The sequence below is a fragment of the Lytechinus pictus genome, chromosome 2 (assembly GCF_037042905.1).
Source record: "Lytechinus pictus isolate F3 Inbred chromosome 2, Lp3.0, whole genome shotgun sequence".
In the NCBI taxonomy this organism is placed as follows: Eukaryota; Metazoa; Echinodermata; class Echinoidea; order Temnopleuroida; family Toxopneustidae; genus Lytechinus; species Lytechinus pictus.
This window is the reverse complement of record NC_087246.1, coordinates 32,022,708-32,045,825: the sequence shown is the minus strand read 5'-3', so window position 1 is coordinate 32,045,825 and position 23,118 is coordinate 32,022,708. Positions and strand designations below refer to the sequence as shown.

At 35.9% G+C, this 23,118-nt stretch overlaps 17 non-coding genes across 17 annotated transcripts; all 17 read left to right on the top strand.

Moving 5' to 3' along the window:
- Positions 1-433: 433 nt before the first annotated feature.
- Positions 434-595, top strand: LOC135153357 (U1 spliceosomal RNA). The gene has a single exon (XR_010292806.1). It is a non-coding gene; the product is annotated as a U1 spliceosomal RNA (small nuclear RNA).
- Positions 596-1,837: 1,242 nt separating this feature from the next.
- LOC135153354 (U1 spliceosomal RNA) lies at positions 1,838-1,998 on the top strand. Its single transcript, XR_010292803.1, has one exon. It is a non-coding gene; the product is annotated as a U1 spliceosomal RNA (small nuclear RNA).
- Positions 1,999-3,242: 1,244 nt separating this feature from the next.
- Positions 3,243-3,404, top strand: LOC135153337 (U1 spliceosomal RNA). The gene has a single exon (XR_010292785.1). It is a non-coding gene; the product is annotated as a U1 spliceosomal RNA (small nuclear RNA).
- Positions 3,405-4,648: 1,244 nt separating this feature from the next.
- LOC135153358 (U1 spliceosomal RNA) lies at positions 4,649-4,810 on the top strand. The gene has a single exon (XR_010292808.1). It is a non-coding gene; the product is annotated as a U1 spliceosomal RNA (small nuclear RNA).
- A 1,243-nt stretch (positions 4,811-6,053) lies between these two features.
- Positions 6,054-6,215, top strand: LOC129255153 (U1 spliceosomal RNA). Its single transcript, XR_008583849.2, has one exon. It is a non-coding gene; the product is annotated as a U1 spliceosomal RNA (small nuclear RNA).
- Positions 6,216-7,458: 1,243 nt separating this feature from the next.
- On the top strand, positions 7,459-7,620 carry LOC129255154 (U1 spliceosomal RNA). The gene has a single exon (XR_008583850.1). It is a non-coding gene; the product is annotated as a U1 spliceosomal RNA (small nuclear RNA).
- A 1,245-nt stretch (positions 7,621-8,865) lies between these two features.
- Positions 8,866-9,027, top strand: LOC129255170 (U1 spliceosomal RNA). The gene has a single exon (XR_010292807.1). It is a non-coding gene; the product is annotated as a U1 spliceosomal RNA (small nuclear RNA).
- A 1,243-nt stretch (positions 9,028-10,270) lies between these two features.
- LOC129255166 (U1 spliceosomal RNA) lies at positions 10,271-10,432 on the top strand. The gene has a single exon (XR_008583861.2). It is a non-coding gene; the product is annotated as a U1 spliceosomal RNA (small nuclear RNA).
- A 1,243-nt stretch (positions 10,433-11,675) lies between these two features.
- On the top strand, positions 11,676-11,837 carry LOC129255172 (U1 spliceosomal RNA). The gene has a single exon (XR_008583865.2). It is a non-coding gene; the product is annotated as a U1 spliceosomal RNA (small nuclear RNA).
- Positions 11,838-13,080: 1,243 nt separating this feature from the next.
- LOC129255168 (U1 spliceosomal RNA) lies at positions 13,081-13,242 on the top strand. Its single transcript, XR_008583863.2, has one exon. It is a non-coding gene; the product is annotated as a U1 spliceosomal RNA (small nuclear RNA).
- Positions 13,243-14,488: 1,246 nt separating this feature from the next.
- On the top strand, positions 14,489-14,650 carry LOC129255146 (U1 spliceosomal RNA). The gene has a single exon (XR_008583842.2). It is a non-coding gene; the product is annotated as a U1 spliceosomal RNA (small nuclear RNA).
- A 1,243-nt stretch (positions 14,651-15,893) lies between these two features.
- On the top strand, positions 15,894-16,055 carry LOC135153376 (U1 spliceosomal RNA). Its single transcript, XR_010292830.1, has one exon. It is a non-coding gene; the product is annotated as a U1 spliceosomal RNA (small nuclear RNA).
- A 1,246-nt stretch (positions 16,056-17,301) lies between these two features.
- Positions 17,302-17,463, top strand: LOC135153365 (U1 spliceosomal RNA). The gene has a single exon (XR_010292818.1). It is a non-coding gene; the product is annotated as a U1 spliceosomal RNA (small nuclear RNA).
- Positions 17,464-18,706: 1,243 nt separating this feature from the next.
- On the top strand, positions 18,707-18,868 carry LOC135153360 (U1 spliceosomal RNA). The gene has a single exon (XR_010292810.1). It is a non-coding gene; the product is annotated as a U1 spliceosomal RNA (small nuclear RNA).
- A 1,246-nt stretch (positions 18,869-20,114) lies between these two features.
- LOC129255187 (U1 spliceosomal RNA) lies at positions 20,115-20,276 on the top strand. Its single transcript, XR_008583877.2, has one exon. It is a non-coding gene; the product is annotated as a U1 spliceosomal RNA (small nuclear RNA).
- A 1,243-nt stretch (positions 20,277-21,519) lies between these two features.
- On the top strand, positions 21,520-21,681 carry LOC129255165 (U1 spliceosomal RNA). The gene has a single exon (XR_008583860.2). It is a non-coding gene; the product is annotated as a U1 spliceosomal RNA (small nuclear RNA).
- A 1,243-nt stretch (positions 21,682-22,924) lies between these two features.
- On the top strand, positions 22,925-23,086 carry LOC135153336 (U1 spliceosomal RNA). The gene has a single exon (XR_010292784.1). It is a non-coding gene; the product is annotated as a U1 spliceosomal RNA (small nuclear RNA).
- The last annotated feature ends 32 nt before the right edge of the window (positions 23,087-23,118 follow it).

The following is a 23,118-nucleotide window of genomic DNA, read 5'->3' as shown; positions in this document are numbered from 1 at the left end:
GATCTTTGTTACGAAATATTTAATAGATCAATGTATGATTTTGCCAAAGTATGATGACGACCAATAAAAGAAAGGTTGACCCTATAACAGGATGCGAGTAAGCTTTCATCGTTGTAACGCTTTTGTCATTATAATCTACGACGTCAGTAGAGTTATTGTCAAGTTCATGAATATTCATATCCTTACTTTTTCAGATTTTGCCTGCAATTTTGTACTGGTTAATAAACTTAAATCATTAAATTACATGAATACGTCATTAATTTCGCTCCAGAGAGTAACACAGAGATTTGAGGTTTCTAATTCTCAAAATTTGACAAAAATTCTACAGACCCATCAAATCATGTGACTGTTTTCTCTTTGTAGAGTGAGATGATTAACTGCTTTATATCGCAGATAAGATTTGATCAAGTACGGTGACCGATGAATGGAGAGCATACTTACCTGGAGCAGGGGTCGCATTGATCAAGAAGGATGCACCCCCAGGGCGAGGCTTGCCATTGCACTCCGGCTTGCTGAACCTTGCGATTCCCCCAAACGTGGGGAACTCGGGCGTACAATTTATGATAGCGGAGATCTGCGTTCGCGCTATCTCCTACAATTCAACCAATGCAAAGAAAGATAATAGAATGACAACAAATGATTCCATGGTTTTAAGAATTAATTCATCTCTTAATTTTGTTCATTTCAACCATTTCAGGTATTAGGTCTATATGCATGAATTTTCGAACCATTGGATTCTTCATTTCTTTTTGGAATGGGATTGCTATCCCTTTAATAAAAGCTCGGGTTTTAATCAGCGTAACAATAATAGTATATTCCTTTAGTGCGAAATGTATGTCGAAATATACTTGGCTAAGTTTTGAAAGATTTGGATTAAAATTTGAAAGATTGATTTTCCAGCTAATTGGCTCGCTCATTATACTAGGTCGCAAGTTTCCGATAAAAAGCACCCTAAAGTAGTTTTCTCATTGAAACAACCTCTGTAAAAACATCTTTTAAGGTAATCCTACCAAATAATACATACTGCAACTTGGCGTATTTCAAAACCTATTGGTCCATCGTTGTTTCGTTTCCGGTATGAGCATTAGTTACTGGTAAAAAGTTGCATTACGCTTCTTATCTAAAAATAAATAACTCGTTAAAAGCGTCAGCATGAACCAACCAATGTTTTTCGTCACATTTTTTTTCACAAAATGGGTAAAAATCACGGTGCATGGTCATTTCCTTTGGGTCACTTTCAGGCTATTGACGACTGATTCAATGGCTGAGCTAGTTTCAACTTTGTGGTGTTTTTTTTCGCCTAATATGGAAAGATATAATCATGGTAACTTTATTGAGATATTAAAGCATCACACATTTCATTCTAAAATGGGACAAAAGATTCAGGGTCTGCTACAAACTAGAGATCTTTGTTACGAAATATTTAATAGATCAATGTATGATTTTGCCAAAGTATGATGACGACCAATAAAAGAAAGGTTGACCCTATAACAGGATGCGAGTAAGCTTTCATCGTTGTAACGCTTTTGTCATTATAATCTACGACGTCAGTAGAGTTATTGTCAAGTTCATAAATATTCATATCCTTACTTTTTCAGATTTTGCCTGCAATTTTGTACTGGTTATTAAACTTAAATCATTAAATTACATGAATACGTCATTAATTTCGCTCCAGAGAGTAACACAGAGATTTGAGGTTTCTAATTCTCAAAATTTGACAAAAATTCTACAGACCCATCAAATCATGTGACTGTTTTCTCTTTGTAGAGTGAGATGATTAACTGCTTTATATCGCAGATAAGATTTGATCAAGTACGGTGACCGATGAATGGAGAGCATACTTACCTGGCGCAGGGGTCGCATTGATCAAGAAGGATGCACCCCCAGGGCGAGGCTTGCCATTGCACTCCGGCTTGCTGAACCTTGCGATTCCCCCAAACGTGGGGAACTCGGGCGTACAATTTATGATAGCGGAGATCTGCGTTCGCGCTATCTCATACAATTCAACCAATGCAAAGAAAGATAATAGAATGACAACAAATGATTCCATGGTTTTAAGAATTAATTCATCTCTTAATTTTGTTCATTTCAACCATTTCAGGTATTAGGTCTATATGCATGAATTTTCGAACCATTGGATTCTTCATTTCTTTTTGGAATGGGATTGCTATCCCTTTAATAAAAGCTCGGGTTTTAATCAGCGTAACAATAATAGTATATTCCTTTAGTGCGAAATGTATGTCGAAATATACTTGGCTAAGTTTTGAAAGATTTGGATTAAAATTTGAAAGATTGATTTTCCAGCTAATTGGCTCGCTCATTATACTAGGTCGCAAGTTTCCGATAAAAAGCACCCTAAAGTAGTTTTCTCATTGAAACAACCTCTGTAAAAACATCTTTTAAGGTAATCCTACCAAATAATACATACTGCAACTTGGCGTATTTCAAAACCTATTGGTCCATCGTTGTTTCGTTTCCGGTATGAGCATTAGTTACTGGTAAAAAGTTGCATTACGCTTCTTATCTAAAAATAAATAACTCGTTTAAAGCGTCAGCATGAACCAACCAATGTTTTTCGTCACATTTTTTTTCGAAAAATGGGTAAAAATCACGGTGCATGGTCATTTCCTTTGGGTCACTTTCAGGCTATAGACGACTGATTCAATGGCTGAGCTAGTTTCAACTTTGTGGTGTTTTTTTTTCGCCTAATATGGAAAGATATAATCATGGTAACTTTATTGAGATATTAAAGCATCACACATTTCATTCTAAAATGGGACAAAAGATTCAGGGTCTGCTACAAACTACAGATCTTTGTTACGAAATATTTAATAGATCAATGTATGATTTTGCCAAAGTATGATGACGACCAATAAAAGAAAGGTTGACCCTATAACAGGATGCGAGTAAGCTTTCATCGTTGTAACGCTTTTGTCATTATAATCTACGACGTCAGTAGAGTTATTGTCAAGTTCATGAATATTCATATCCTTACTTTTTCAGATTTTGCCTGCAATTTTGTACTGGTTATTAAACTTAAATCATTAAATTACATGAATACGTCATTAATTTCGCTCCAGAGAGTAACACAGAGATTTGAGGTTTCTAATTCTCAAAATTTGACAAAAATTCTACAGACCCATCAAATCATGTGACTGTTTTCTCTTTGTAGAGTGAGATGATTAACTGCTTTATATCGCAGATAAGATTTGATCAAGTACGGTGACCGATGAATGGAGAGCATACTTACCTGGCGCAGGGGTCGCATTGATCAAGAAGGATGCACCCCCAGGGCGAGGCTTGCCATTGCACTCCGGCTTGCTGAACCTTGCGATTCCCCCAAACGTGGGGAACTCGGGCGTACAATTTATGATAGCGGAGATCTGCGTTCGCGCTATCTCCTACAATTCAACCAATGCAAAGAAAGATAATAGAATGACAACAAATGATTCCATGGTTTTAAGAATTAATTCATCTCTTAATTTTGTTCATTTCAACCATTTCAGGTATTAGGTCTATATGCATGAATTTTCGAACCATTGGATTCTTCATTTCTTTTTGGAATGGGATTGCTATCCCTTTAATAAAAGCTCGGGTTTTAATCAGCGTAACCATAATAGTATATTCCTTTAGTGCGAAATGTATGTCGAAATATACTTGGCTAAGTTTTGAAAGATTTGGATTAAAATTTGAAAGATTGATTTTCCAGCTAATTGGCTCGCTCATTATACTAGGTCGCAAGTTTCCGATAAAAAGCACCCTAAAGTAGTTTTCTCATTGAAACAACCTCTGTAAAAACATCTTTTAAGGTAATCCTACCAAATAATACATACTGCAACTTGGCGTATTTCAAAACCTATTGGTCCATCGTTGTTTCGTTTCCGGTATGAGCATTAGTTACTGGTAAAAAGTTGCATTACGCTTCTTATCTAAAAATAAATAACTCGTTTAAAGCGTCAGCATGAACCAACCAATGTTTTTCGTCACATTTTTTTTCGAAAAATGGGTAAAAATCACGGTGCATGGTCATTTCCTTTGGGTCACTTTCAGGCTATTGACGACTGATTCAATGGCTGAGCTAGTTTCAACTTTGTGGTGTTTTTTTTTTTGCTTAATATGGAAAGATATAATCATGGTAACTTTATTGAGATATTAAAGCATCACACATTTCATTCTAAAATGGGACAAAAGATTCAGGGTCTGCTACAAACTACAGATCTTTGTTACGAAATATTTAATAGATCAATGTATGATTTTGCCAAAGTATGATGACGACCAATAAAAGAAAGGTTGACCCTATAACAGGATGCGAGTAAGCTTTCATCGTTGTAACGCTTTTGTCATTATAATCTACGACGTCAGTAGAGTTATTGTCAAGTTCATGAATATTCATATCCTTACTTTTTCAGATTTTGCCTGCAATTTTGTACTGGTTATTAAACTTAAATCATTAAATTACATGAATACGTCATTAATTTCGCTCCAGAGAGTAACACAGAGATTTGAGGTTTCTAATTCTCAAAATTTGACAAAAATTCTACAGACCCATCAAATCATGTGACTATTTTCTCTTTGTAGAGTGAGATGATTAACTGCTTTATATCGCAGATAAGATTTGATCAAGTACGGTGACCGATGAATGGAGAGCATACTTACCTGGCGCAGGGGTCGCATTGATCAAGAAGGATGCACCCCCAGGGCGAGGCTTGCCATTGCACTCCGGCTTGCTGAACCTTGCGATTCCCCCAAACGTGGGGAACTCGGGCGTACAATTTATGATAGAGGAGATCTGCGTTCGCGCTATCTCCTACAATTCAACCAATGCAAAGAAAGATAATAGAATGACAACAAATGATTCCATGGTTTTAAGAATTAATTCATCTCTTAATTTTGTTCATTTCAACCATTTCAGGTATTAGGTCTATATGCATGAATTTTCGAACCATTGGATTCTTCATTTCTTTTTGGAATGGGATTGCTATCCCTTTAATACAAGCTCGGGTTTTAATCAGCGTAACAATAATAGTATATTCCTTTAGTGCGAAATGTATGTCGAAATATACTTGGCTAAGTTTTGAAAGATTTGGATTAAAATTTGAAAGATTGATTTTCCAGCTAATTGGCTCGCTCATTATACTAGGTCGCAAGTTTCCGATAAAAAGCACCCTAAAGTAGTTTTCTCATTGAAACAACCTCTGTAAAAACATCTTTTAAGGTAATCCTACCAAATAATACATACTGCAACTTGGCGTATTTCAAAACCTATTGGTCCATCGTTGTTTCGTTTCCGGTATGAGCATTAGTTACTGGTAAAAAGTTGCATTACGCTTCTTATCTAAAAATAAATAACTCGTTTAAAGCGTCAGCATGAACCAACCAATGTTTTTCGTCACATTTTTTTTCGAAAAATGGGTAAAAATCACGGTGCATGGTCATTTCCTTTGGGTCACTTTCAGGCTATTGACGACTGATTCAATGGCTGAGCTAGTTTCAACTTTGTGGTGTTTTTTTTTCGCCTAATATGGAAAGATATAATCATGGTAACTTTATTGAGATATTAAAGCATCACACATTTCATTCTAAAATGGGACAAAAGATTCAGGGTCTGCTACAAACTAGAGATCTTTGTTACGAAATATTTAATAGATCAATGTATGATTTTGCCAAAGTATGATGACGACCAATAAAAGAAAGGTTGACCCTATAACAGGATGCGAGTAAGCTTTCATCGTTGTAACGCTTTTGTCATTATAATCTACGACGTCAGTAGAGTTATTGTCAAGTTCATGAATATTCATATCCTTACTTTTTCAGATTTTGCCTGCAATTTTGTACTGGTTATTAAACTTAAATCATTAAATTACATGAATACGTCATTAATTTCGCTCCAGAGAGTAACACAGAGATTTGAGGTTTCTAATTCTCAAAATTTGACAAAAATTCTACAGACCCATCAAATCATGTGACTATTTTCTCTTTGTAGAGTGAGATGATTAACTGCTTTATATCGCAGATAAGATTTGATCAAGTACGGTGACCGATGAATGGAGAGCATACTTACCTGGCGCAGGGGTCGCATTGATCAAGAAGGATGCACCCCCAGGGCGAGGCTTGCCATTGCACTCCGGCTTGCTGAACCTTGCGATTCCCCCAAACGTGGGGAACTCGGGCGTACAATTTATGATAGAGGAGATCTGCGTTCGCGCTATCTCCTACAATTCAACCAATGCAAAGAAAGATAATAGAATGACAACAAATGATTCCATGGTTTTAAGAATTAATTCATCTCTTAATTTTGTTCATTTCAACCATTTCAGGTATTAGGTCTATATGCATGAATTTTCGAACCATTGGATTCTTCATTTCTTTTTGGAATGGGATTGCTATCCCTTTAATAAAAGCTCGGGTTTTAATCAGCGTAACAATAATAGTATATTCCTTTAGTGCGAAATGTATGTCGAAATATACTTGGCTAAGTTTTGAAAGATTTGGATTAAAATTTGAAAGATTGATTTTCCAGCTAATTGGCTCGCTCATTATACTAGGTCGCAAGTTTCCGATAAAAAGCACCCTAAAGTAGTTTTCTCATTGAAACAACCTCTGTAAAAACATCTTTTAAGGTAATCCTACCAAATAATACATACTGCAACTTGGCGTATTTCAAAACCTATTGGTCCATCGTTGTTTCGTTTCCGGTATGAGCATTAGTTACTGGTAAAAAGTTGCATTACGCTTCTTATCTAAAAATAAATAACTCGTTTAAAGCGTCAGCATGAACCAACCAATGTTTTTCGTCACATTTTTTTTCAAAAAATGGGTAAAAATCACGGTGCATGGTCATTTCCTTTGGGTCACTTTCAGGCTATTGACGACTGATTCAATGGCTGAGCTAGTTTCAACTTTGTGGTGTTTTTTTTTCGCCTAATATGGAAAGATATAATCATGGTAACTTTATTGAGATATTAAAGCATCACACATTTCATTCTAAAATGGGACAAAAGATTCAGGGTCTGCTACAAACTACAGATCTTTGTTACGAAATATTTAATAGATCAATGCATGATTTTGCCAAAGTATGATGACGACCAATAAAAGAAAGGTTGACCCTATAACAGGATGCGAGTAAGCTTTCATCGTTGTAACGCTTTTGTCATTATAATCTACGACGTCAGTAGAGTTATTGTCAAGTTCATGAATATTCATATCCTTACTTTTTCAGATTTTGCCTGCAATTTTGTACTGGTTATTAAACTTAAATCATTAAATTACATGAATACGTCATTAATTTCGCTCCAGAGAGTAACACAGAGATTTGAGGTTTCTAATTCTCAAAATTTGACAAAAATTCTACAGACCCATCAAATCATGTGACTGTTTTCTCTTTGTAGAGTGAGATGATTAACTGCTTTATATCGCAGATAAGATTTGATCAAGTACGGTGACCGATGAATGGAGAGCATACTTACCTGGCGCAGGGGTCGCATTGATCAAGAAGGATGCACCCCCAGGGCGAGGCTTGCCATTGCACTCCGGCTTGCTGAACCTTGCGATTCCCCCAAACGTGGGGAACTCGGGCGTACAATTTATGATAGCGGAGATCTGCGTTCGCGCTATCTCCTACAATTCAACCAATGCAAAGAAAGATAATAGAATGACAACAAATGATTCCATGGTTTTAAGAATTAATTCATCTCTTAATTTTGTTCATTTCAACCATTTCAGGTATTAGGTCTATATGCATGAATTTTCGAACCATTGGATTCTTCATTTCTTTTTGGAATGGGATTGCTATCCCTTTAATAAAAGCTCGGGTTTTAATCAGCGTAACAATAATAGTATATTCCTTTAGTGCGAAATGTATGTCGAAATATACTTGGCTAAGTTTTGAAAGATTTGGATTAAAATTTGAAAGATTGATTTTCCAGCTAATTGGCTTGCTCATTATACTAGGTCGCAAGTTTCCGATAAAAAGCACCCTAAAGTAGTTTTCTCATTGAAACAACCTCTGTAAAAACATCTTTTAAGGTAATCCTACCAAATAATACATACTGCAACTTGGCGTATTTCAAAACCTATTGGTCCATCGTTGTTTCGTTTCCGGTATGAGCATTAGTTACTGGTAAAAAGTTGCATTACGCTTCTTATCTAAAAATAAATAACTCGTTTAAAGCGTCAGCATGAACCAACCAATGTTTTTCGTCACATTTTTTTTTCAAAAAATGGGTAAAAATCACGGTGCATGGTCATTTCCTTTGGGTCACTTTCAGGCTATTGACGACTGATTCAATGGCTGAGCTAGTTTCAACTTTGTGGTGTTTTTTTTTTGGCTTAATATGGAAAGATATAATCATGGTAACTTTATTGAGATATTAAAGCATCACACATTTCATTCTAAAATGGGACAAAAGATTCAGGGTCTGCTACAAACTACAGATCTTTGTTACGAAATATTTAATAGATCAATGTATGATTTTGCCAAAGTATGATGACGACCAATAAAAGAAAGGTTGACCCTATAACAGGATGCGAGTAAGCTTTCATCGTTGTAACGCTTTTGTCATTATAATCTACGACGTCAGTAGAGTTATTGTCAAGTTCATGAATATTCATATCCTTACTTTTTCAGATTTTGCCTGCAATTTTGTACTGGTTATTAAACTTAAATCATTAAATTACATGAATACGTCATTAATTTCGCTCCAGAGAGTAACACAGAGATTTGAGGTTTCTAATTCTCAAAATTTGACAAAAATTCTACAGACCCATCAAATCATGTGACTATTTTCTCTTTGTAGAGTGAGATGATTAACTGCTTTATATCGCAGATAAGATTTGATCAAGTACGGTGACCGATGAATGGAGAGCATACTTACCTGGCGCAGGGGTCGCATTGATCAAGAAGGATGCACCCCCAGGGCGAGGCTTGCCATTGCACTCCGGCTTGCTGAACCTTGCGATTCCCCCAAACGTGGGGAACTCGGGCGTACAATTTATGATAGAGGAGATCTGCGTTCGCGCTATCTCCTACAATTCAACCAATGCAAAGAAAGATAATAGAATGACAACAAATGATTCCATGGTTTTAAGAATTAATTCATCTCTTAATTTTGTTCATTTCAACCATTTCAGGTATTAGGTCTATATGCATGAATTTTCGAACCATTGGATTCTTCATTTCTTTTTGGAATGGGATTGCTATCCCTTTAATAAAAGCTCGGGTTTTAATCAGCGTAACAATAATAGTATATTCCTTTAGTGCGAAATGTATGTCGAAATATACTTGGCTAAGTTTTGAAAGATTTGGATTAAAATTTGAAAGATTGATTTTCCAGCTAATTGGCTCGCTCATTATACTAGGTCGCAAGTTTCCGATAAAAAGCACCCTAAAGTAGTTTTCTCATTGAAACAACCTCTGTAAAAACATCTTTTAAGGTAATCCTACCAAATAATACATACTGCAACTTGGCGTATTTCAAAACCTATTGGTCCATCGTTGTTTCGTTTCCGGTATGAGCATTAGTTACTGGTAAAAAGTTGCATTACGCTTCTTATCTAAAAATAAATAACTCGTTTAAAGCGTCAGCATGAACCAACCAATGTTTTTCGTCACATTTTTTTTCGAAAAATGGGTAAAAATCACGGTGCATGGTCATTTCCTTTGGGTCACTTTCAGGCTATTGACGCCTGATTCAATGGCTGAGCTAGTTTCAACTTTGTGGTGTTTTTTTTTCGCCTAATATGGAAAGATATAATCATGGTAACTTTATTGAGATATTAAAGCATCACACATTTCATTCTAAAATGGGACAAAAGATTCAGGGTCTGCTACAAACTAGAGATCTTTGTTACGAAATATTTAATAGATCAATGTATGATTTTGCCAAAGTATGATGACGACCAATAAAAGAAAGGTTGACCCTATAACAGGATGCGAGTAAGCTTTCATCGTTGTAACGCTTTTGTCATTATAATCTACGACGTCAGTAGAGTTATTGTCAAGTTCATGAATATTCATATCCTTACTTTTTCAGATTTTGCCTGCAATTTTGTACTGGTTATTAAACTTAAATCATTAAATTACATGAATACGTCATTAATTTCGCTCCAGAGAGTAACACAGAGATTTGAGGTTTCTAATTCTCAAAATTTGACAAAAATTCTACAGACCCATCAAATCATGTGACTATTTTCTCTTTGTAGAGTGAGATGATTAACTGCTTTATATCGCAGATAAGATTTGATCAAGTACGGTGACCGATGAATGGAGAGCATACTTACCTGGCGCAGGGGTCGCATTGATCAAGAAGGATGCACCCCCAGGGCGAGGCTTGCCATTGCACTCCGGCTTGCTGAACCTTGCGATTCCCCCAAACGTGGGGAACTCGGGCGTACAATTTATGATAGAGGAGATCTGCGTTCGCGCTATCTCCTACAATTCAACCAATGCAAAGAAAGATAATAGAATGACAACAAATGATTCCATGGTTTTAAGAATTAATTCATCTCTTAATTTTGTTCATTTCAACCATTTCAGGTATTAGGTCTATATGCATGAATTTTCGAACCATTGGATTCTTCATTTCTTTTTGGAATGGGATTGCTATCCCTTTAATACAAGCTCGGGTTTTAATCAGCGTAACAATAATAGTATATTCCTTTAGTGCGAAATGTATGTCGAAATATACTTGGCTAAGTTTTGAAAGATTTGGATTAAAATTTGAAAGATTGATTTTCCAGCTAATTGGCTCGCTCATTATACTAGGTCGCAAGTTTCCGATAAAAAGCACCCTAAAGTAGTTTTCTCATTGAAACAACCTCTGTAAAAACATCTTTTAAGGTAATCCTACCAAATAATACATACTGCAACTTGGCGTATTTCAAAACCTATTGGTCCATCGTTGTTTCGTTTCCGGTATGAGCATTAGTTACTGGTAAAAAGTTGCATTACGCTTCTTATCTAAAAATAAATAACTCGTTTAAAGCGTCAGCATGAACCAACCAATGTTTTTCGTCACATTTTTTTTCGAAAAATGGGTAAAAATCACGGTGCATGGTCATTTCCTTTGGGTCACTTTCAGGCTATTGACGACTGATTCAATGGCTGAGCTAGTTTCAACTTTGTGGTGTTTTTTTTTCGCCTAATATGGAAAGATATAATCATGGTAACTTTATTGAGATATTAAAGCATCACACATTTCATTCTAAAATGGGACAAAAGATTCAGGGTCTGCTACAAACTAGAGATCTTTGTTACGAAATATTTAATAGATCAATGTATGATTTTGCCAAAGTATGATGACGACCAATAAAAGAAAGGTTGACCCTATAACAGGATGCGAGTAAGCTTTCATCGTTGTAACGCTTTTGTCATTATAATCTACGACGTCAGTAGAGTTATTGTCAAGTTCATGAATATTCATATCCTTACTTTTTCAGATTTTGCCTGCAATTTTGTACTGGTTATTAAACTTAAATCATTAAATTACATGAATACGTCATTAATTTCGCTCCAGAGAGTAACACAGAGATTTGAGGTTTCTAATTCTCAAAATTTGACAAAAATTCTACAGACCCATCAAATCATGTGACTATTTTCTCTTTGTAGAGTGAGATGATTAACTGCTTTATATCGCAGATAAGATTTGATCAAGTACGGTGACCGATGAATGGAGAGCATACTTACCTGGCGCAGGGGTCGCATTGATCAAGAAGGATGCACCCCCAGGGCGAGGCTTGCCATTGCACTCCGGCTTGCTGAACCTTGCGATTCCCCCAAACGTGGGGAACTCGGGCGTACAATTTATGATAGAGGAGATCTGCGTTCGCGCTATCTCCTACAATTCAACCAATGCAAAGAAAGATAATAGAATGACAACAAATGATTCCATGGTTTTAAGAATTAATTCATCTCTTAATTTTGTTCATTTCAACCATTTCAGGTATTAGGTCTATATGCATGAATTTTCGAACCATTGGATTCTTGATTTCTTTTTGGAATGGGATTGCTATCCCTTTAATACAAGCTCGGGTTTTAATCAGCGTAACAATAATAGTATATTCCTTTAGTGCGAAATGTATGTCGAAATATACTTGGCTAAGTTTTGAAAGATTTGGATTAAAATTTGAAAGATTGATTTTCCAGCTAATTGGCTCGCTCATTATACTAGGTCGCAAGTTTCCGATAAAAAGCACCCTAAAGTAGTTTTCTCATTGAAACAACCTCTGTAAAAACATCTTTTAAGGTAATCCTACCAAATAATACATACTGCAACTTGGCGTATTTCAAAACCTATTGGTCCATCGTTGTTTCGTTTCCGGTATGAGCATTAGTTACTGGTAAAAAGTTGCATTACGCTTCTTATCTAAAAATAAATAACTCGTTTAAAGCGTCAGCATGAACCAACCAATGTTTTTCGTCACATTTTTTTTCGAAAAATGGGTAAAAATCACGGTGCATGGTCATTTCCTTTGGGTCACTTTCAGGCTATTGACGACTGATTCAATGGCTGAGCTAGTTTCAACTTTGTGGTGTTTTTTTTTCGCCTAATATGGAAAGATATAATCATGGTAACTTTATTGAGATATTAAAGCATCACACATTTCATTCTAAAATGGGACAAAAGATTCAGGGTCTGCTACAAACTAGAGATCTTTGTTACGAAATATTTAATAGATCAATGTATGATTTTGCCAAAGTATGATGACGACCAATAAAAGAAAGGTTGACCCTATAACAGGATGCGAGTAAGCTTTCATCGTTGTAACGCTTTTGTCATTATAATCTACGACGTCAGTAGAGTTATTGTCAAGTTCATGAATATTCATATCCTTACTTTTTCAGATTTTGCCTGCAATTTTGTACTGGTTATTAAACTTAAATCATTAAATTACATGAATACGTCATTAATTTCGCTCCAGAGAGTAACACAGAGATTTGAGGTTTCTAATTCTCAAAATTTGACAAAAATTCTACAGACCCATCAAATCATGTGACTATTTTCTCTTTGTAGAGTGAGATGATTAACTGCTTTATATCGCAGATAAGATTTGATCAAGTACGGTGACCGATGAATGGAGAGCATACTTACCTGGCGCAGGGGTCGCATTGATCAAGAAGGATGCACCCCCAGGGCGAGGCTTGCCATTGCACTCCGGCTTGCTGAACCTTGCGATTCCCCCAAACGTGGGGAACTCGGGCGTACAATTTATGATAGAGGAGATCTGCGTTCGCGCTATCTCCTACAATTCAACCAATGCAAAGAAAGATAATAGAATGACAACAAATGATTCCATGGTTTTAAGAATTAATTCATCTCTTAATTTTGTTCATTTCAACCATTTCAGGTATTAGGTCTATATGCATGAATTTTCGAACCATTGGATTCTTCATTTCTTTTTGGAATGGGATTGCTATCCCTTTAATAAAAGCTCGGGTTTTAATCAGCGTAACAATAATAGTATATTCCTTTAGTGCGAAATGTATGTCGAAATATACTTGGCTAAGTTTTGAAAGATTTGGATTAAAATTTGAAAGATTGATTTTCCAGCTAATTGGCTCGCTCATTATACTAGGTCGCAAGTTTCCGATAAAAAGCACCCTAAAGTAGTTTTCTCATTGAAACAACCTCTGTAAAAACATCTTTTAAGGTAATCCTACCAAATAATACATACTGCAACTTGGCGTATTTCAAAACCTATTGGTCCATCGTTGTTTCGTTTCCGGTATGAGCATTAGTTACTGGTAAAAAGTTGCATTACGCTTCTTATCTAAAAATAAATAACTCGTTTAAAGCGTCAGCATGAACCAACCAATGTTTTTCGTCACATTTTTTTTCAAAAAATGGGTAAAAATCACGGTGCATGGTCATTTCCTTTGGGTCACTTTCAGGCTATTGACGACTGATTCAATGGCTGAGCTAGTTTCAACTTTGTGGTGTTTTTTTTTTTTGGCTTAATATGGAAAGATATAATCATGGTAACTTTATTGAGATATTAAAGCATCACACATTTCATTCTAAAATGGGACAAAAGATTCAGGGTCTGCTACAAACTACAGATCTTTGTTACGAAATATTTAATAGATCAATGTATGATTTTGCCAAAGTATGATGACGACCAATAAAAGAAAGGTTGACCCTATAACAGGATGCGAGTAAGCTTTCATCGTTGTAACGCTTTTGTCATTATAATCTACGACGTCAGTAGAGTTATTGTCAAGTTCATGAATATTCATATCCTTACTTTTTCAGATTTTGCCTGCAATTTTGTACTGGTTATTAAACTTAAATCATTAAATTACATGAATACGTCATTAATTTCTCTCCAGAGAGTAACACAGAGATTTGAGGTTTCTAATTCTCAAAATTTGACAAAAATTCTACAGACCCATCAAATCATGTGACTGTTTTCTCTTTGTAGAGTGAGATGATTAACTGCTTTATATCGCAGATAAGATTTGATCAAGTACGGTGACCGATGAATGGAGAGCATACTTACCTGGCGCAGGGGTCGCATTGATCAAGAAGGATGCACCCCCAGGGCGAGGCTTGCCATTGCACTCCGGCTTGCTGAACCTTGCGATTCCCCCAAACGTGGGGAACTCGGGCGTACAATTTATGATAGAGGAGATCTGCGTTCGCGCTATCTCCTACAATTCAACCAATGCAAAGAAAGATAATAGAATGACAACAAATGATTCCATGGTTTTAAGAATTAATTCATCTCTTAATTTTGTTCATTTCAACCATTTCAGGTATTAGGTCTATATGCATGAATTTTCGAACCATTGGATTCTTCATTTCTTTTTGGAATGGGATTGCTATCCCTTTAATAAAAGCTCGGGTTTTAATCAGCGTAACAATAATAGTATATTCCTTTAGTGCGAAATGTATGTCGAAATATACTTGGCTAAGTTTTGAAAGATTTGGATTAAAATTTGAAAGATTGATTTTCCAGCTAATTGGCTCGCTCATTATACTAGGTCGCAAGTTTCCGATAAAAAGCACCCTAAAGTAGTTTTCTCATTGAAACAACCTCTGTAAAAACATCTTTTAAGGTAATCCTACCAAATAATACATACTGCAACTTGGCGTATTTCAAAACCTATTGGTCCATCGTTGTTTCGTTTCCGGTATGAGCATTAGTTACTGGTAAAAAGTTGCATTACGCTTCTTATCTAAAAATAAATAACTCGTTTAAAGCGTCAGCATGAACCAACCAATGTTTTTCGTCACATTTTTTTTCGAAAAATGGGTAAAAATCACGGTGCATGGTCATTTCCTTTGGGTCACTTTCAGTCTATTGACGACTGATTCAATGGCTGAGCTAGTTTCAACTTTGTGGTGTTTTTTTTTCGCCTAATATGGAAAGATATAATCATGGTAACTTTATTGAGATATTAAAGCATCACACATTTCATTCTAAAATGGGACAAAAGATTCAGGGTCTGCTACAAACTAGAGATCTTTGTTACGAAATATTTAATAGATCAATGTATGATTTTGCCAAAGTATGATGACGACCAATAAAAGAAAGGTTGACCCTATAACAGGATGCGAGTAAGCTTTCATCGTTGTAACGCTTTTGTCATTATAATCTACGACGTCAGTAGAGTTATTGTCAAGTTCATGAATATTCATATCCTTACTTTTTCAGATTTTGCCTGCAATTTTGTACTGGTTATTAAACTTAAATCATTAAATTACATGAATACGTCATTAATTTCGCTCCAGAGAGTAACACAGAGATTTGAGGTTTCTAATTCTCAAAATTTGACAAAAATTCTACAGACCCATCAAATCATGTGACTATTTTCTCTTTGTAGAGTGAGATGATTAACTGCTTTATATCGCAGATAAGATTTGATCAAGTACGGTGACCGATGAATGGAGAGCATACTTACCTGGCGCAGGGGTCGCATTGATCAAGAAGGATGCACCCCCAGGGCGAGGCTTGCCATTGCACTCCGGCTTGCTGAACCTTGCGATTCCCCCAAACGTGGGGAACTCGGGCGTACAATTTATGATAGAGGAGATCTGCGTTCGCGCTATCTCCTACAATTCAACCAATGCAAAGAAAGATAATAGAATGACAACAAATGATTCCATGGTTTTAAGAATTAATTCATCTCTTAATTTTGTTCATTTCAACCATTTCAGGTATTAGGTCTATATGCATGAATTTTCGAACCATTGGATTCTTCATTTCTTTTTGGAATGGGATTGCTATCCCTTTAATAAAAGCTCGGGTTTTAATCAGCGTAACAATAATAGTATATTCCTTTAGTGCGAAATGTATGTCGAAATATACTTGGCTAAGTTTTGAAAGATTTGGATTAAAATTTGAAAGATTGATTTTCCAGCTAATTGGCTCGCTCATTATACTAGGTCGCAAGTTTCCGATAAAAAGCACCCTAAAGTAGTTTTCTCATTGAAACAACCTCTGTAAAAACATCTTTTAAGGTAATCCTACCAAATAATACATACTGCAACTTGGCGTATTTCAAAACCTATTGGTCCATCGTTGTTTCGTTTCCGGTATGAGCATTAGTTACTGGTAAAAAGTTGCATTACGCTTCTTATCTAAAAATAAATAACTCGTTTAAAGCGTCAGCATGAACCAACCAATGTTTTTCGTCACATTTTTTTTCAAAAAATGGGTAAAAATCACGGTGCATGGTCATTTCCTTTGGGTCACTTTCAGGCTATTGACGACTGAATCAATGGCTGAGCTAGTTTCAACTTTGTGGTGTTTTTTTTTTTTGGCTTAATATGGAAAGATATAATCATGGTAACTTTATTGAGATATTAAAGCATCACACATTTCATTCTAAAATGGGACAAAAGATTCAGGGTCTGCTACAAACTACAGATCTTTGTTACGAAATATTTAATAGATCAATGTATGATTTTGCCAAAGTATGATGACGACCAATAAAAGAAAGGTTGACCCTATAACAGGATGCGAGTAAGCTTTCATCGTTGTAACGCTTTTGTCATTATAATCTACGACGTCAGTAGAGTTATTGTCAAGTTCATGAATATTCATATCCTTACTTTTTCAGATTTTGCCTGCAATTTTGTACTGGTTATTAAACTTAAATCATTAAATTACATGAATACGTCATTAATTTCGCTCCAGAGAGTAACACAGAGATTTGAGGTTTCTAATTCTCAAAATTTGACAAAAATTCTACAGACCCATCAAATCATGTGACTGTTTTCTCTTTGTAGAGTGAGATGATTAACTGCTTTATATCGCAGATAAGATTTGATCAAGTACGGTGACCGATGAATGGAGAGCATACTTACCTGGCGCAGGGGTCGCATTGATCAAGAAGGATGCACCCCCAGGGCGAGGCTTGCCATTGCACTCCGGCTTGCTGAACCTTGCGATTCCCCCAAACGTGGGGAACTCGGGCGTACAATTTATGATAGAGGAGATCTGCGTTCGCGCTATCTCCTACAATTCAACCAATGCAAAGAAAGATAATAGAATGACAACAAATGATTCCATGGTTTTAAGAATTAATTCATCTCTTAATTTTGTTCATTTCAACCATTTCAGGTATTAGGTCTATATGCATGAATTTTCGAACCATTGGATTCTTCATTTCTTTTTGGAATGGGATTGCTATCCCTTTAATAAAAGCTCGGGTTTTAATCAGCGTAACAATAATAGTATATTCCTTTAGTGCGAAATGTATGTCGAAATATACTTGGCTAAGTTTTGAAAGATTTGGATTAAAATTTGAAAGATTGATTTTCCAGCTAATTGGCTCGCTCATTATACTAGGTCGCAAGTTTCCGATAAAAAGCACCCTAAAGTAGTTTTCTCATTGAAACAACCTCTGTAAAAACATCTTTTAAGGTAATCCTACCAAATAATACATACTGCAACTTGGCGTATTTCAAAACCTATTGGTCCATCGTTGTTTCGTTTCCGGTATGAGCATTAGTTACTGGTAAAAAGTTGCATTACGCTTCTTATCTAAAAATAAATAACTCGTTTAAAGCGTCAGCATGAACCAACCAATGTTTTTCGTCACATTTTTTTTCGAAAAATGGGTAAAAATCACGGTGCATGGTCATTTCCTTTGGGTCACTTTCAGTCTATTGACGACTGATTCAATGGCTGAGCTAGTTTCAACTTTGTGGTGTTTTTTTTTCGCCTAATATGGAAAGATATAATCATGGTAACTTTATTGAGATATTAAAGCATCACACATTTCATTCTAAAATGGGACAAAAGATTCAGGGTCTGCTACAAACTAGAGATCTTTGTTACGAAATATTTAATAGATCAATGTATGATTTTGCCAAAGTATGATGACGACCAATAAAAGAAAGGTTGACCCTATAACAGGATGCGAGTAAGCTTTCATCGTTGTAACGCTTTTGTCATTATAATCTACGACGTCAGTAGAGTTATTGTCAAGTTCATGAATATTCATATCCTTACTTTTTCAGATTTTGCCTGCAATTTTGTACTGGTTATTAAACTTAAATCATTAAATTACATGAATACGTCATTAATTTCGCTCCAGAGAGTAACACAGAGATTTGAGGTTTCTAATTCTCAAAATTTGACAAAAATTCTACAGACCCATCAAATCATGTGACTATTTTCTCTTTGTAGAGTGAGATGATTAACTGCTTTATATCGCAGATAAGATTTGATCAAGTACGGTGACCGATGAATGGAGAGCATACTTACCTGGCGCAGGGGTCGCATTGATCAAGAAGGATGCACCCCCAGGGCGAGGCTTGCCATTGCACTCCGGCTTGCTGAACCTTGCGATTCCCCCAAACGTGGGGAACTCGGGCGTACAATTTATGATAGAGGAGATCTGCGTTCGCGCTATCTCCTACAATTCAACCAATGCAAAGAAAGATAATAGAATGACAACAAATGATTCCATGGTTTTAAGAATTAATTCATCTCTTAATTTTGTTCATTTCAACCATTTCAGGTATTAGGTCTATATGCATGAATTTTCGAACCATTGGATTCTTCATTTCTTTTTGGAATGGGATTGCTATCCCTTTAATAAAAGCTCGGGTTTTAATCAGCGTAACAATAATAGTATATTCCTTTAGTGCGAAATGTATGTCGAAATATACTTGGCTAAGTTTTGAAAGATTTGGATTAAAATTTGAAAGATTGATTTTCCAGCTAATTGGCTCGCTCATTATACTAGGTCGCAAGTTTCCGATAAAAAGCACCCTAAAGTAGTTTTCTCATTGAAACAACCTCTGTAAAAACATCTTTTAAGGTAATCCTACCAAATAATACATACTGCAACTTGGCGTATTTCAAAACCTATTGGTCCATCGTTGTTTCGTTTCCGGTATGAGCATTAGTTACTGGTAAAAAGTTGCATTACGCTTCTTATCTAAAAATAAATAACTCGTTTAAAGCGTCAGCATGAACCAACCAATGTTTTTCGTCACATTTTTTTTCAAAAAATGGGTAAAAATCACGGTGCATGGTCATTTCCTTTGGGTCACTTTCAGGCTATTGACGACTGAATCAATGGCTGAGCTAGTTTCAACTTTGTGGTGTTTTTTTTTTTTGGCTTAATATGGAAAGATATAATCATGGTAACTTTATTGAGATATTAAAGCATCACACATTTCATTCTAAAATGGGACAAAAGATTCAGGGTCTGCTACAAACTACAGATCTTTGTTACGAAATATTTAATAGATCAATGTATGATTTTGCCAAAGTATGATGACGACCAATAAAAGAAAGGTTGACCCTATAACAGGATGCGAGTAAGCTTTCATCGTTGTAACGCTTTTGTCATTATAATCTACGACGTCAGTAGAGTTATTGTCAAGTTCATGAATATTCATATCCTTACTTTTTCAGATTTTGCCTGCAATTTTGTACTGGTTATTAAACTTAAATCATTAAATTACATGAATACGTCATTAATTTCGCTCCAGAGAGTAACACAGAGATTTGAGGTTTCTAATTCTCAAAATTTGACAAAAATTCTACAGACCCATCAAATCATGTGACTGTTTTCTCTTTGTAGAGTGAGATGATTAACTGCTTTATATCGCAGATAAGATTTGATCAAGTACGGTGACCGATGAATGGAGAGCATACTTACCTGGCGCAGGGGTCGCATTGATCAAGAAGGATGCACCCCCAGGGCGAGGCTTGCCATTGCACTCCGGCTTGCTGAACCTTGCGATTCCCCCAAACGTGGGGAACTCGGGCGTACAATTTATGATAGAGGAGATCTGCGTTCGCGCTATCTCCTACAATTCAACCAATGCAAAGAAAGATAATAGAATGACAACAAATGATTCCATGGTTTTAAGAATTAATTCATCTCTTAATTTTGTTCATTTCAACCATTTCAGGTATTAGGTCTATATGCATGAATTTTCGAACCATTGGATTCTTCATTTCTTTTTGGAATGGGATTGCTATCCCTTTAATAAAAGCTCGGGTTTTAATCAGCGTAACAATAATAGTATATTCCTTTAGTGCGAAATGTATGTCGAAATATACTTGGCTAAGTTTTGAAAGATTTGGATTAAAATTTGAAAGATTGATTTTCCAGCTAATTGGCTCGCTCATTATACTAGGCCGCAAGTTTCCGATAAAAAGCACCCTAAAGTAGTTTTCTCATTGAAACAACCTCTGTAAAAACATCTTTTAAGGTAATCCTACCAAATAATACATACTGCAACTTGGCGTATTTCAAAACCTATTGGTCCATCGTTGTTTCGTTTCCGGTATGAGCATTAGTTACTGGTAAAAAGTTGCATTACGCTTCTTATCTAAAAATAAATAACTCGTTTAAAGCGTCAGCATGAACCAACCAATGTTTTTCGTCACATTTTTTTTCGAAAAATGGGTAAAAATCACGGTGCATGGTCATTTCCTTTGGGTCACTTTCAGTCTATTGACGACTGATTCAATGGCTGAGCTAGTTTCAACTTTGTGGTGTTTTTTTTTCGCCTAATATGGAAAGATATAATCATGGTAACTTTATTGAGATATTAAAGCATCACACATTTCATTCTAAAATGGGACAAAAGATTCAGGGTCTGCTACAAACTAGAGATCTTTGTTACGAAATATTTAATAGATCAATGTATGATTTTGCCAAAGTATGATGACGACCAATAAAAGAAAGGTTGACCCTATAACAGGATGCGAGTAAGCTTTCATCGTTGTAACGCTTTTGTCATTATAATCTACGACGTCAGTAGAGTTATTGTCAAGTTCATGAATATTCATATCCTTACTTTTTCAGATTTTGCCTGCAATTTTGTACTGGTTATTAAACTTAAATCATTAAATTACATGAATACGTCATTAATTTCGCTCCAGAGAGTAACACAGAGATTTGAGGTTTCTAATTCTCAAAATTTGACAAAAATTCTACAGACCCATCAAATCATGTGACTATTTTCTCTTTGTAGAGTGAGATGATTAACTGCTTTATATCGCAGATAAGATTTGATCAAGTACGGTGACCGATGAATGGAGAGCATACTTACCTGGCGCAGGGGTCGCATTGATCAAGAAGGATGCACCCCCAGGGCGAGGCTTGCCATTGCACTCCGGCTTGCTGAACCTTGCGATTCCCCCAAACGTGGGGAACTCGGGCGTACAATTTATGATAGCGGAGATCTGCGTTCGCGCTATCTCCTACAATTCAACCAATGCAAAGAAAGATAATAGAATGACAACAAATGATTCCATGGTTTTAAGAATTAATTCATCTCTTAATTTTGTTCATTTCAACCATTTCAGGTATTAGGTCTATATGCATGAATTTTCGAACCATTGGATTCTTCATTTCTTTTTGGAATGGGATTGCTATCCCTTTAATAAAAGCTCGGGTTTTAATCAGCGTAACAATAATAGTATATTCCTTTAGTGCGAAATGTATGTCGAAATATACTTGGCTAAGTTTTGAAAGATTTGGATTAAAATTTGAAAGATTGATTTTCCAGCTAATTGGCTCGCTCATTATACTAGGTCGCAAGTTTCCGATAAAAAGCACCCTAAAGTAGTTTTCTCATTGAAACAACCTCTGTAAAAACATCTTTTAAGGTAATCCTACCAAATAATACATACTACAACTTGGCGTATTTCAAAACCTATTGGTCCATCGTTGTTTCGTTTCCGGTATGAGCATTAGTTACTGGTAAAAAGTTGCATTACGCTTCTTATCTAAAAATAAATAACTCGTTTAAAGCGTCAGCATGAACCAACCAATGTTTTTCGTCACATTTTTTTTCGAAAAATGGGTAAAAATCACGGTGCATGGTCATTTCCTTTGGGTCACTTTCAGGCTATTGACGACTGATTCAATGGCTGAGCTAGTTTCAACTTTGTGGTGTTTTTTTTTCGCCTAATATGGAAAGATATAATCATGGTAACTTTATTGAGATATTAAAGCATCACACATTTCATTCTAAAATGGGACAAAAGATTCAGGGTCTGCTACAAACTAGAGATCTTTGTTACGAAATATTTAATAGATCAATGTATGATTTTGCCAAAGTATGATGACGACCAATAAAAGAAAGGTTGACCCTATAACAGGATGCGAGTAAGCTTTCATCGTTGTAACGCTTTTGTCATTATAATCTACGACGTCAGTAGAGTTATTGTCAAGTTCATGAATATTCATATCCTTACTTTTTCAGATTTTGCCTGCAATTTCGTACTGGTTATTAAACTTAAATCATTAAATTACATGAATACGTCATTAATTTCGCTCCAGAGAGTAACACAGAGATTTGAGGTTTCTAATTCTCAAAATTTGACAAAAATTCTACAGACCCATCAAATCATGTGACTATTTTCTCTTTGTAGAGTGAGATGATTAACTGCTTTATATCGCAGATAAGATTTGATCAAGTACGGTGACCGATGAATGGAGAGCATACTTACCTGGCGCAGGGGTCGCATTGATCAAGAAGGATGCACCCCCAGGGCGAGGCTTGCCATTGCACTCCGGCTTGCTGAACCTTGCGATTCCCCCAAACGTGGGGAACTCGGGCGTACAATTTATGATAGCGGAGATCTGCGTTCGCGCTATCTCCTACAATTCAACCAATGCAAAGAAAGATAATAGAA